The sequence below is a fragment of the Staurois parvus genome, unplaced genomic scaffold, assembly GCF_062004578.1.
Source record: "Staurois parvus isolate SC_StPar_1 unplaced genomic scaffold, SC_StPar_1.0 ptg000187l, whole genome shotgun sequence".
Lineage (NCBI taxonomy): Eukaryota > Metazoa > Chordata > Amphibia > Anura > Ranidae > Staurois > Staurois parvus.
Window position 1 is genome coordinate 2525345 of NW_028317983.1, and position 13120 is coordinate 2538464.

The following is a 13120-nucleotide window of genomic DNA, read 5'->3' on the forward strand; positions in this document are numbered from 1 at the left end:
CAATCAGCGGCAAGGAGGCGGAGCTGCTGAGCGATCCCGGAGGTGTGGCCAGGTGACAGGAGCAGCGTATCATCCCGCCCACACATCGCCGGAGACAGCAGCGGTGTCTCGGTTCCTAAGACCATCGGAAATATGTGTTTTCCGATGGTCTTAGGCGACCCCTGGGAAATGGTCGTTCGACCCCCAAAGGGGTCGCGACCCCCTGGTTGAGAACCGCTGCTCTAGAGTGTGATGAAGTCACACGGCTTGGCTCCACTGTATGTGTTTCGTCATCAAAAGACGTCGTCAGGGACTTTCAATGGAGACGCTGCAGAAAAGCATATACTGTGTTTTTGCCGCGTTTTGCATTTTAATTCTTCCAAATAGCAGAATCTCCCATCAAATGGCAGAACACATGGAGAAGAAAAGGCAACTCATAATGTAGTATTAAAATAAAAACCAATCGATTTATTTAGGTTCCACGAACATGAATAAATATAAAAGCCAGCATGGTAAAAAAAAGAGAGTTTCAAATCAACAAGATGGCTGTTGTCCCTCTAGATTGTGATGAAGTCACACGGCTTGGCTCCACCGTACGTGTTTCGTCATCAAAAGACGTCATCAGGGACTTTCAATGGAGACGCTGCAGAAAAGCATATACTGTGTTTTTGCCGCGTTTTGCATTTTAATTCTTCCAAATAGCAGAATCTCCCATCAAATGGCAGAACAACACATGGAGAAGAAAAGGCAACTCATAATGTAGTATTAAAATGAAAACCAATAAATTTATTTAGGTTCTACGAACATGAATAAATATAAAAGCCAGCATGGTAAAAAAAAGAGAATTTCAAATCAACAAGATGGCTGCTGTCCCTCCAGAATGTGATGAAGTCACACGGCTTGGCTCCATCGTACGTGTTTCGTCATCAAAAGACGTCGTCAGGGACCTTCAATGGAGACGCTGCAGAAAAGCATATAGTGTGTTTTTGCTGCGTTTTTGTCACGTTTTGCATTTTAATCTACCTAGCAACAAGAAAAAAAATGCAAAAACGCAAAATGCAATGCAGAAACGGATCAAATGCAAACTGCATAGGTGTGAGCCTCGCTTTAAGAAATGTCCCCTGACTTCCTGCGTGGTCACCAGGACAGGAAGTGAAAGGAATTTCTCCTACGGTGGCACACTCGGCACATCCAGGTTAAGGGTACAACTCTTTGGTGGAATTCATTGCTTTCTTTTCTGTCCATAAATTCCTGGATAGTCGTTAGCGGGTGTTCGTTTTACCACCCCCACATGACTACCTCCCTCCTGTGTGAGTACATTGAGTCCTTTATATAGTCATTTATTACCCGGTTCTTGCCAAGTCAGGTTATCAGTCCTAACAGCCGCTATGTGGACCTTTTACAAGTCTTTACACCTTTCCTAAACACATGAATTGTAGCAGGTGGATGAAGCTTATCGCTGTCACTTCCTGTGCATAGAACAAAGGACTTTTATACCCAAGCAACCTTCCCTGAAAAATATGGCTCGTTCCCCCAGCTTGGCACAAGCCATCTATTATTTTATTTATTTATTTTTTTACAAAACTGAGAATGAGTGTTATCGATTATGAGGAACTAGCAGTGACTAATTCAGTGATAGCAAATTCTCCTGAAACCTTTACAAATGTTTTTATTTATTTTGGCCCTTGTTTGATCTCTGATCCTTCCTAAGCAGATAGTCGCAAAGATATCAAACCAATAACAGCGCACGGATCAAACCAATAACAGCGCACAGATCAAACCAACAACCGCGCACGGATCAAACCAACAACCGCGCACGGATCAAACCAACAACCGCGCATGGATCAAACCAACAACCGTGCACGGATCAAACCAATAACAGCGCACGGATCAAACCAACAACACCGCACGGATCAAACCAACAACAGCGCAAGGATGAAACCAACAACTGCACATGGATCAAACCAACAACCGCGCATGGATCAAACCAACAACAGCGCACGGATCAAACCAATAACAGCGCACGGATCAAACCAACAACAGCGCACGGATCAAACCAACAACAGCGCACGGATGAAACCAACAACCGTGCACGGATCAAACCAACAACACCGCATGGATCAAACCAACAACAGCGCACGGATCAAACCAACAACAGCGCACGGATGAAACCAACAACCGTGCACGGATCAAACCAACAACACCGCACGGATCAAACCAACAACAGCACACGGATCAAACCAACAACCGCGCATGGATCAAACCAACAACAGCGCATGGATCAAACCAACAGCAGTGCACGGATCAAACCAACAGCAGTGCACGGATCAAACCAACAACAGCGCACGGATCAACAACCGCGCACGGATCAACAACCGCGCACGGATCAAAGCAACAGCGCACGGATCAAACCAACAACAGCGCACGGATGAAACCAACAACAGCACACGGATCAAACCTACAACAGCGCACGGATGAAACCAACAACTGCGCACGGATCAAACCAACAACCGTGCATGTATCAAACCAACAGCAACGCACAGATCAAACCAATAACAGCGCACGGATCAAACCAACAACAGCGCACGGATCAAACCAACAACAGCGCACGGATCAAACCAACAACTGCGCACGGATCAAACCAACAACCGTGCATGGATCAAACCAACAACAGAGCACAGATCAAACCAACAGCAGCGCACGGATCAACAACCGCGCACGGATCAACAACCGCGCACGGATCAAACCAACAACAGCACATGGATCAAACCAACAATTGCGCATGGATCGGGTGCAATTAAGTTATTTTTATCAGCTGAAATCCGGTTGTAAGGCTAGGTTCACATCTGTGTGGGTGGTGCCGCTGCGGATCCGCACAGCCGCACCACCCACACAGAAGGATGCGGACCCGCTGGCGGGTGCCACTAATTCTAATGGCACACCGCCCGCTCTGGAAATCACAACCGTACTGGGAACTTTAGTTCCTGTGCGGGCTGCGGTTTCCAAAGAAGTGCAGAGACTTCTTCCCTGCGGTCCCAGGGTATGGGAGTCCATTCAATGAATGAGCTCTAGTGCCCGCACAAAACGCGTCCCGCATGAAAGAGAATATGTGAACCGGGGGTAATAAAATGTTGCCTGTGGCTTGCATACACATATTGTTTTTTGACCATTTTTTGTCCAGCCTAGGTTCACACCTATGCAGGTTGCGTTTGACGCGTTTCTGCATTGCATTTTTAACCTTGCTTTTTTACGTGTTTTTGATGCGTTTTGCTTTTCTTTTCTTTTTTTTCTTGTTGCTAGGCAGAATTAAACGCAAAACACATAAAATAATGCAGCAAAAACACAGTACATGCTTTTGTGCAGCATTCCCATTCTATAGAATCAAAAAAACAAGATGTTTTGCATTCCAAAAAAGTTCCTGGCCCTTTCCAAAAAACACACCGGGTGAAAATGCAGAGAGCTGAACGTGTCCCATAGGAAATCATGTTACATGGACTGTACCGTTTCAGCAAAACCCTGCAGAAAACGCTTAAGTGTGAATCTGGGGTTAGGGCTTGTTCATGTGAGCTTTGGCTTCTGAAATGCAATTTGTGTTCAGGTCACTCTTCAGAGAGCATTTGGCAGACAGTGAGGAGCAGGGGCGGACTGACAACTCATGGGGCCCCCGGGCAATAGGTGATCATGGAGCCCCTGTGTCCTTGCCCAAACTCAAATAAGCCTATGAAAAAGGTACCAGGGGCATCTGATGGGGCCCCCTACTGAGCCAGGGCCCTTGGGCAGTGCCCGAGTTTCCAAATGGTCAGTCCGCCCCTGGTGAGGAGGCAATCTATTATCTCCTCACTGACCCCTTCAGCCCTGCACTAGTGAGCCACAGCCGTGTGCATTGGCCTCATTCACTTAAATAGATCGCATTCAGCAGGTGCTACTTCCTCAGTAAGAAACATTGTGATGCGATCCATGGGCAGGAAGGGGGTGCAGTGATTAACCTCTTCCATACCGGGTACTTTTACCCCCTTCCTGCCCAGGCCAATTTTCAGGTTTCAGCGCTCTCACACTTTGAATGACAATTGCACGGTCATGCAACATTGTACCCAAACTAAAATTTTAACATTTTGTTCACACAGCTAGAGCTTTCTTTTGGTGGTATTTAATCACCGCTGGGGTTTTTATTTTTTGCTAAATTAACAAAAAAAGACCGTAAATTTTGAAAAAAAAACCCACGTTTCTTTGTTTCTGTTATAAAAGTTTGCAAATAAATAATTGTTCTTCCTAAATTGAGGCCGAGATGTATTCTGCTACATGTCTTTGGTGAAAATAACCCAAATTGGTATTTATTATTTAGTCTGTAGGAAAGTTATAGAGTTCACAAACTTTGGGATATCTGAAAATTGATCAATCCTGAAGTACTGACGGCCAATCAAATTTTTTGAGTTCCAAGAATGTCAGAATAGTACAGATATATAACAGTAGATTTCCTCCAAATTACCGCTTTTTGCAAAGTAGACAGCCTGACATATTTCATAACAGGCATGGCAAGTTTTTTGAAGTTGTAATTTTTTTGTCATCATTTTTTGGAGAATGAAGACATTAAAAAAAATATTTTCACAATTTTTTTTTTTGTTAACATACTGTCACCAGTGCAGTACATTGTCATCATATAACTGGTGTGGCAGTGATCAGGGACACTGACTGGTGACAGTCCGAAAAAAAAAATTGATCATTATTTTAAATGTTTTTTATTTTATTATTTTTTACATTTTTTTATTAAGTTTTTTCTCTTTTTTAAATGATTTTGTTTTCATGTTACACTATGACCAAAGTAGTATAATGTTACAATAGTAACATTGTACTACTTTGGGGAAGTGATCAGTATTTTTTTTTTGCACAATATGATTGCTTATAGCAAAGAATTTCTTTGCTATAAGCAAGCATTTAACTGAATGGAATTTATTCATTCAGGTTTTTTTGGCCACGGCTAATCACATGACACAGATGGTCTGTGATTGGCCCAGTCTGTGCATGTGATCACTGTGACTATTCACAGCTAGTGATACAATTGTATACAATGGATGGCATGAAAGGAAGCCATCAGTTGTTTACAACTGTCATGTGACCTGCTATCAAAATGCCTGCCGCAGTCCCTCTATAGGTTGCTGATCGCCGCCATTACTAGTAAAAATTAGAAATAAAATAAAAGAATCCCAGTATCTATACCGCCATTGGTAAACGCTATAATTTTCACATAAATCTATTAATTTACACGTATTGGGATTTTTTATTTTAGCAAAGACATGTAGCAGAATACATTTTTGCCTAAATTTATGACGAAATTTGATTTTTTAAATTTTTTTACATGTTTATTAGCAAAAAGTCAAAAATATTGTTTTTTTCTCAAAATTGCCTCTTTTTTTTTTATAGCGCGAAAAATAAAAAGCGCACAGGCAATCAAATACCACCGAAAGAAATCTCTATTTGTGGGGAAAAATGGACATAAATTTTAAGTGCAGCGTTGCATGACCACACAGTTGTCAGTTAAAGTAACGCAGCGCCGTATTGCAAAAAATGGCCTGGTCAGGAAGGGGCGGAAATCCTCAGGAGGGCAAGTGGTTAATGGCATCCCAAACACGATACAATTCTGCCATTATTTTAATCATCTTTAAAAATGGCTCAAAGCTTGTCACCCAAAATGAAGTAGGAACTTCTTTTTGTTCAACAACCCCGCATAGGGCAGCCCATTCGAGTGAAAAGGCTATCCCTATGCAACATGCAGAATTGTGTGAGAATTATGTTTTGAAAATCACATAGCTGGAACTCTTGTTCCCACATACGTGACTTGTGAATGGGTCCTGAAACTGTACAAAAAGAGGGAGGAAGTCTAAGATCTGACCCATTTACCTGTGTGAATATTTCAGTGTGAACTCCCTACCTCTTTAAACAGCAGGAATTTTACACTGAAGGAGCAAAGGAGACATAGGAAATAGGAAAAGGATCCACAAGCTCCTCCTGCTGGCTAAATATGAGAATATATTTATAAATAAAATATGTAATATTTTTTGGTCTTGACTTTAATAAAAATTAAAAAAAAAAACTCTCACTTTGCCTTTTAAATAAGAAATACATTAATAGCACATCGTATGAATATTTACCATGATTGCTGTGCAAAGATATACTTCAGGAGAAAGTCCATAATGCTTTCCATCAATTGGAGTAATCACATCCAAGCTGTGCAGACAGAACTTTGCTTCTGTCTGTGTCCTCCCTGTTGCAGGTCTGCATTACCCTGAAGTTATCATTCTCAGGACTTGTAATTACTTCTCATGGAGTCTCAGCGCTGACACATGTCTGAAGTCTAACAGCATTTTCAGTGATGTGAATGCACCTGCTATATCCAACTCTGGTGCTTGTAACGTGATACTATTAGAGTTGCAGAAAGGATAGAATGCAGATATAATTTATGTCAGTCACCTCTAGTCTACCTCCCCCCCCCCCCTTACCCACTTCAACACCTAGAACGACTGCTAGTATGTGCATAATTCAGAGTTTCAGCTGGACTGCAAATTATATACATTTATGTACATTTCTATTAGTCTCTGTTGGGCCTACGAAGTATGATTTTAGGAATACAAAGAGAAGGAATGTATTATGCTTGGACCATGCTTTATAGGTTTTATTTTGCCTTCTTCTAGATCAGCTTTCTGTTATGAAAGTTTTAAGGTTTCTTACCACATGTATTTTTTTCAACCTAGCTACGTAACTTTGTAAGAATTATACTGTATGTAACTGTGTATTTTTATTTTAAAAATAGTCATTTTCTTTATTTTCCATTTTTTACAAAATAGGAATTGTCCTTTTTTTTCTAAAGTAATTTATTTCTTTATATTTACAAATGTTTTTTCTCTTTTTTTTTTACATTTAAGATAAATATTTAACATAGGATTTTGTTCTTTCATCTAGGATGAATTTTTAACACACACACACACACATATATATATATATATATATATATCTCCTGTGTATAACATTTTAAAAGATAAAACATGTTTTTACAGTTACAGCTATATTTTATTAATAATAATAATAATTTATGGTACAAAGTATACACTGTGGTTGAACTAGATGAACTGTATTTTAATTTAGTCAACAAGGATTCCTTTATTTTCTTTTTTTTACAAAATAGGAATAAAAAATACTGTTTACAGTTACAGACTTTTATGGCAATGCTAGACTGTTGGCAATTAATATATGATAGATCAATGTATACATTTTATAGAAGATAAAGTCCACTGTGTTCAAAGCAAAAAAAATGTTTTTAAAACCAAAGCATAAGAGTTTAGTACATTCAGTCCCAAGAAATTTTGAAATAATGTTAAAGGATAATGGCACCCCCAACAAGTGTGTGTTTGGAATCGCAGGCATAATTGTGGTGATTCTGCCTTTGATTCCAAATAGCAAAGTGTGAATGGAGTCTAAATCACACAGTGCAAGGCTAAAGACAGGGAGGTTCTAGTGTGCTGTCTCTTAAGGTAACCCATAGTGCTGTGGGGATCCTTTATCACACACTAAATGCTTATCTGTAAAACAAAAAACATTGTATTAAACACCTATATATATATATATACATACAGTGAAGGAAATAAGTATTTGATCCCCTGTTCCCTCATGAACATGCAAATCAGTGCATAATGTGTTAGACATGCATTTCTTTTGCATTTTTTGTTGCTATTCTGCCTCTCAGTGTTACAATACACCTACCATTCGATTATTAGACTGATCATTTCTTTGTGAGTGGGCAAACATTTAATATCCAAAATCACCAGGGGATGAAATACTTATTTCCTTCACTGTGTATATATATATATATATATATATATATATATATATATATATATATATATACACACACACACTAAGTCCACTCCTGTGCCTTCTTTTCACTTTAAACATATACCACCAAGGGTGCAAGGGTGTCTTCAGCCACCACCTATCACCCCAATCCAGTGTAACTCACCAGATCATAATGCCTCTCATATTTCATATAGGCAAAAGCGCTTTAGAACAGCATCCAGACCAGTTTTGCTTCTCCTCAACAGACATTTCTCCTTCTGAACTCTGCTTTCAGTGTGATAATAAGTTCAGGACATGTTAGGAAAAAAAACCTCTTCCATTAGTGTAATAAAATCCAAAACTTTATATTTTATTCCTTACAAAATGAGGCTCACCAGACAAATACTTGAAACTTTGCATATCACATATGTATAGTGAATCGGTAAACTCAGAAAGCCGCTGGGATCTCACCACCATACTCGGCCACCATCCACATCCCAACATGTTTCGTCTTTACCAACTTCTCCTAAAAGATGGTAAGTATGGTAGAAGGTTTTAGATCAGAGGATAAAAGAAAAAAGACAAAATCACATAAAAAGTAACAATGTGAATGTAATATATATATATATATATATATATATATTTGTAAAGCGCTGCGTAAATTGTCAGTGCTGTATAAGTACCTGAAATAAATAAGGTGCAGTGTAAGAGACAGGGGCGGACTGACAACTCAACCCCGGGCAATACGGGATCATGGGGCCCCTGTGTCCTTGCACAAACTCAAAAAAGCCTATGAAAAAGGTACCAGGGGCATCTCATGGGGCCCCCTACTGACCCTGGGCCCTCGGGCAGTGCCCAAGTTTCCAAATGGTCAGTCTGCCCCTGGTAAGAGATAATCTTCTAGTTAAATAATAAGCCCTTAGGTAAGGAACGCAGACTACTGTCTGCAGTGGCCCTAAGGATGACAAGTGTCAAAAGGCTGCAGGTTGGGCTCCAAGTATCTAGAGCAGTGTTTCTCAACCAGGGTTCCATGGAATTCTAGGGTTTCTCCAGAAGTTGTAAGGGGTTCCTTGAGCAATTTCTGCCTCTCAGATAGGTTCTCACTGACACCATTGATCCTTTTAGCCATCTATAATTGGGTATTTCTTCCCAATGACCACAAGTGTAAGGAGCATTCTTCCCATTGACCATCACACTAATATATTATGAGTTGTAGATATAGTACGTTTTATCAGGGGTTCCTTGAGAGCGGAAACTTATTTCAAGGGTTCCTCTGTGTTAAAAAGGTTGAGAAAAAGTGATCTAGAGGCAACTGCATGCCTGTTAGCTCCTTTTCCTATTCTGCCTCTAGAGGACGCTATATGACAAGTGCCTCACCTTACTTCTTGACCCCGGTACGCAGATACGAAGAGAGACTACCGTGTCCCAGTTTCATCCGCACAAGCCGTCAACCTGAATTAACCTGTGTGTGACAATGGAATCACATTCCTCTGTTGCGCTTTGTTCCACATGTCACTTTGATTAACATTCTCTATGTCTCTTGTTTGTATTTGCTTTAATTATATCTCTGATAATAATTTTCCAAGTCAAGTCATAATTCCTGCGGGCTGAGATGCCTTTGATAAGAAAAAAAAAAAACTATACTTAGCTGTATTAGCTTTATGCAAATGTAAAGATGAAGGTTTATTAGCTGGCAGCCTCCTTTACATAATAGAAGGAGTATTGTTTAGAACATCCGTTTCGCTCACGGCCCATCCGTGTCAGCGCAGCGTTTCAGCCGGGTGAGAATGATATTGTGCAAAATTAATTTTCTAAAAGTGTTATTGCCGTATTACGTTCATGCAAATGCAATGCGTTAAAGGTATTTGAGAATTAAATTTGACAGCCAAATAAATTAGACACGGGAGATATTTCAAGGGAAAATAAGCTGACTAGGAATGAGGCTGAGGTAAGCATGCAAGAAAACAGCTGACGGGTGGAAACTTTTATATTACCTTCAGGGCTCTTGTTTGAGTCAAAGTGCAAAGAGGACTCGTCAGAAATGCACATTTTGTTACAAAATGAATTTCTAGTTTTAAAATGAAACATACAATTTATGTACAGAAGAGCTCTTGCTCTCTGTATGGAATCAGTGGTCTCTCCGCAGATGTTGGACAGGCCCTCTGCTGAGTCAGATCTGAGCTCTCCAATCAGTAAGGGAGAATGAGCTTTATGGGCTGCAGATCTTTATGTCTGGCTCCGCAGGGGTGTGTCAGACATCTGCAGAGATACCACTGCTTCTGGACAAAATGCAAGTGTCCTTCTTAATAGCTTCACAGGTCATTCTAATAGAAAATTTTAGATCAGTGAGTACAAAATATATGAAAAAGAATAGGCATAATCACAAAAAAAAATGTAAGATGGTATGTAAAAGATAAACCAGTACTATATTATATGTACCTGCATGGCACTTGTAGGAGTCAGAGTGCAAGAGAACTAGTCAGAAATGCACATTTTGTTACAAGATGAATTTCTAGTTTTAAAATGAAACATACAATTTATGTACAGAAGAGCTCTTGCTCTCTGTATGGAATCAGTGGTCTCTCCGCAGAGGTTGGACAGGCCCTCTGCTGAGTCAGATCTGAGCTCTCCGATCAGTAAGGGAGAATGAGCTTTATGGACTGCAGAGCTTCATGTCTGGCTCCGCAGGGGTGTGTCGGACATCTGCAGAGATACCACTGCTTCTGGACAAAATGCAAGTGTCCTTAATAGCTTCACAGGTCGTTCTAATAGAAGATTTTAGATCAGTGAGTACAAAATATATGAAAAAGAAAAGGCATAATCACAAAAAAAAATGTAAGATGGTATGTAAAAGATAAACCAGTACTATATTATATTTAAGAAAACAATGAAAAAAGAACGCAGGCTGACTGACCCAGTGGACACCTCTTCCATCTTTGATGTCCCACATTGAGGGTGCCCCCTGTGATGTTGGATTTGTTTGTCATATCTCTCATGTCATTTTATGTGGTTGTTGTACAATATAACTTCTTTTGAGGTTAGCCAATTAGGTGTGCGGCCTTCTTTCTTTTTTCTTTGTTTTCTTGCTAGTTGATTAGGTGGCACCCTTCCAGATATTCTGGTGGCACCTCATTTATATGCTTAGTTATTGATTGTGGACTCCCCAGCTAACCTGTTTCCCTTTTTTTCCCCCATTCTTGATACTATATTATATGTACCTGCAGGGCACTTGTAGGAGTCAGAGAGCAAAGAGAACTAGTCAGAAATGTGCATTTGGTTGATAAATCTCTAGTTTTAAAGCCCAACTGAACATCCAGTTTATGTACAGAAGAGCTCTTGCTTTGTGTTCAGAAGCAGTGGTCTGTCTACAGTGGTCTGACACACCCCTTGCTGAGTCAGAGCTGGAGCTCTCCAATCGTCAGGGAGCATGAGCTTTATGACCGACTCCACAGGGGTGTGTCCCAAATCTGCAGAGAGACCACTGCTTCTGCACAGAGAGCAAGGGTCCTTCTCCACAGCATACTGGCAGGGGGCAGGCATTTCTACTGAGACTGTGGCTGCTTTCTAAAGGAAATGGGCTGTAAGACTAACACCTTTTATTTTGATGCCCCTGGAATGTATTTAGCTATGTAACACCCTCCAGGTTAGCTAGATAGCTGTTTTTTTTTCTTTTTAACCACTTTAAGTCCAGACACTTTTACCCCCTTCCTGTCCAGGCCAATTTTCAGCTTTCAGCGCTATCACACTTTGAATGACAATTGTGCGGTCATGCAACACTGTACCCATATGCATTTTTTAGCATTTTTTTGAAACAGATAAAACTTTATTTTGGTGTTATTTATTCACCACTGGGATTTTTTTTTTTTGCTATATAAATGAAAAAGTCCAAAAAGTTTTAAAAAAAGTGTTTTCTTATAACATTTAGCAAATAAATAATCTTTCTTCATAAATCTTGGCCAAAATGAATTTAGTTATCTTTTTAGTAAAACAAAAATAACCCAAATTAGTTTATAACCAAAAATTATCATTTTTAAATTTTTGTTTGTACATTTTTATTTTATTTTTTTATATTATTATTTATGTTTTTATTTTTAATTTTTTTACATACGGTCACCCTAGCAGTACAGTGTCACCACACTGACACTACTACTTGTAGGGGGTGATAAGATTTTTTTTTTTTACACTGATTGATTTTACACCCATAAAGGCTGTAAAAGCAATCCTTTCTCCTTCTCTCTGGCTGCATTCTTGCAGCCATTGAGAAATACTGTGCAAGCTGTGATTGATTGCAGCTTGTCACATGGTACAAGGCTGTTGTGCATAGCCTTGTACCATGTGACCTCTGTGATCGTTTACAGATTTCACACATAGTAAGCAATGATGTCAGAAGTGACATCTTGCTTACTACTCTTCATGTGATCACTGATTGGCCAATCAGTGATCACATGATTGGGACCTCACACAGAGGTCCCGTACAACGATCGGTGTTCCAATGTGTCTGTAGGACACTGGATCGCGGTGCTGCGTGCACCCAGGGAGCGCGCACAAGCAGGAAGCGGGGAGGCCGTTTATAAACGGCCACTCTCCCCTGCACTGCTCCTGTCCAGTCATTTATATACATGGGCCGGATGAGAAGTGGTTAAGCAGAAACTGAGTAGCAGCCTCGGATGAAGCAGCTTGTGAGTGAGTCAGGAGTTCACCTCAGGACAGGTTATGGAGGTTCTAAAGGTCAGAGCTTCTGGAGCCCTCCCACTTCTCCAGAAACCTGAGAGCTTTCTTGAGGAAGGGAGGAGGCTCAGATCTGCATATCTTAGAGACCTTGGCCAATCCCTGGCAGGAGGCTGGTCATGGTGACCAAGGCAACTCTTAAGTATCACAGAGCCTGAGAGGAAGGGGGCAGTGTGTCGGGTGGAAGATGAACTGAGAGGAAGGCTAGAGTGTGGAGCCTGGGAGGGGGCCCCAGGGAGGGGAGCCTACCTGCAGGCAGGATTGTGGAATGGAGGCTCTCATCTTTCCCATCGTCTCCTTGGGAGGATGGCCTGTGAAGCAGGGAAGGAGCCAGACCAGCATAAAGCCTGAAGGCAGCCACCAACCCACCAAGCAAATATAGAAAGACAGAGTGAGTACTCCTACACCCCCTGGGCCAGATAAGGGGAGAGAGCGGTCAGGTACAATACTCAACTAGTCTTCATCTGAGACTTTTCTAAAGCTACAGCTCTTGGCCCCCTTGCCCAGTGAATACTTTCAGGCAGCTGGATGAAGAGGACGAATCATCCGGGGTTTGAGGAGGTACACCCAAGACCTTTGGATGCTCTTC

General features: G+C 40.8%; 1 long non-coding RNA gene across 1 annotated transcript; it reads right to left on the reverse strand.

Annotated features, from left to right (window-relative positions):
* Positions 1-421: 421 nt before the first annotated feature.
* Positions 422-6327, reverse strand: LOC149462027 (uncharacterized). Its single transcript, XR_016312732.1, has 2 exons — positions 6126-6327; positions 422-622 (listed from the first exon to the last, which is right to left on the reverse strand). It is a non-coding gene; the product is annotated as an uncharacterized LOC149462027 (long non-coding RNA).
* Positions 6328-13120: the final 6793 nt, after the last annotated feature.